The sequence below is a fragment of the Gavialis gangeticus genome, unplaced genomic scaffold, assembly GCF_001723915.1.
Source record: "Gavialis gangeticus isolate Ggan-Ray unplaced genomic scaffold, GavGan_comp1, whole genome shotgun sequence".
In the NCBI taxonomy this organism is placed as follows: Eukaryota; Metazoa; Chordata; order Crocodylia; family Gavialidae; genus Gavialis; species Gavialis gangeticus.
Window position 1 is genome coordinate 161,282,034 of NW_017728992.1, and position 1,008 is coordinate 161,283,041.

General features: G+C 59.1%; 1 protein-coding gene across 3 annotated transcripts in view; it reads left to right on the top strand.

Annotated features, from left to right (window-relative positions):
• The window catches only part of POLR2K (RNA polymerase II subunit K), a 17,551-nt gene that overhangs the window by 6,729 nt on the left and 9,814 nt on the right, over positions 1–1,008 (top strand). The window contains exon 2 of one of the 3 annotated variants that reach the window (XM_019528006.1): positions 29–36. The gene's annotated coding sequence lies outside the window, so the exon portion shown is untranslated. Of the gene's footprint in view, positions 1–17; positions 37–1,008 lie in introns of those variants that run through there. The other 2 variants (XM_019528004.1, XM_019528003.1) reach the window with 2 other exon arrangements.

The window sequence follows — 1,008 nt, forward strand, 5'->3', positions numbered from 1 at the left end:
GGGCAGCGGACCGGCGCGGGCTGGGAAGCGGCCGAGGTAGGGCACGGGCTGTTTCCCCACCTTGGCAGCAGGCGCCTGCTGCGGTCTGGCCCCTCCGGGTCCCCGCTGCAGCGGCTGCGCCGCCCGAGGCCTCCCGCCTCCGCCTCCCCGTGCCGTGGGGCTACCAGGGCAGGACCGGCTCGTCCTTGCCCCGCGCCGGCCGCGTGCTCGGATGCACCGCGGGGAAGGCCCAGGGCGGCTGGGGAAGGGGGCTTTTGAGCAGAATGTGCCCGAAGTTTGGTCTTGGAGATGGCTCCTGCCCCCGGCCAGAGGAGGGTTGTCAGGCCGCGCTTTCGGGGGAGGGGGCCCTGTTGGCACCTGGTTTTCCTGTAACGTGCTAGGTTTTTTGATCTATTGGCAGCCCTTCCCAGCTGCTCTGTACCTAGCACTTAGCTGCGCTGCTCTTACTCCAGCTCTGTGTGTAGCTAAATGTTCCCTGGCGGGGAGGGTCAGCCTTTTTGGCAGGCCTGCCGTGCACCCTCCACAGGTTGCTACTCGGATCCCCCTCCTCTGCTCTGCTTTCTGTTCCTGTGCTATGCTTCCTTGTTTTGATGCTCTGCTTCCTGCTTCTTTCCCTCTGCTCACTGCATGAGTTGCTGCTTTGCTTTCTGCTCCCTGTCTTATCTGCTGTGCGTGGCACACAGAGGCTGCCCATGCCACTTGTGGCACCTGTGCCATGGGTTGGCCACCCCTGCTTTAGAGAGTGGTGTTCCTGTGTTCACGTATCTTCTATATGCTAGGCGATCACTGCCTGCATTCCCTCAGAGTACCGTGGTGGCACAGTGGTAGACTGGAAACATGTGGATCCCCACACTGGTGATGATACATGATTGTATTGCGAGAAAAGCTTCAGTATAGCCATAGTTTAGATTGCAATGGCAAAACCTGGGCTACAATAATATTGCCAGTGGTTTGTGACCTGCTTGTTTGACCCAGGTATGTTATGTTTGCAGGTGTTTTGCTTTTTAG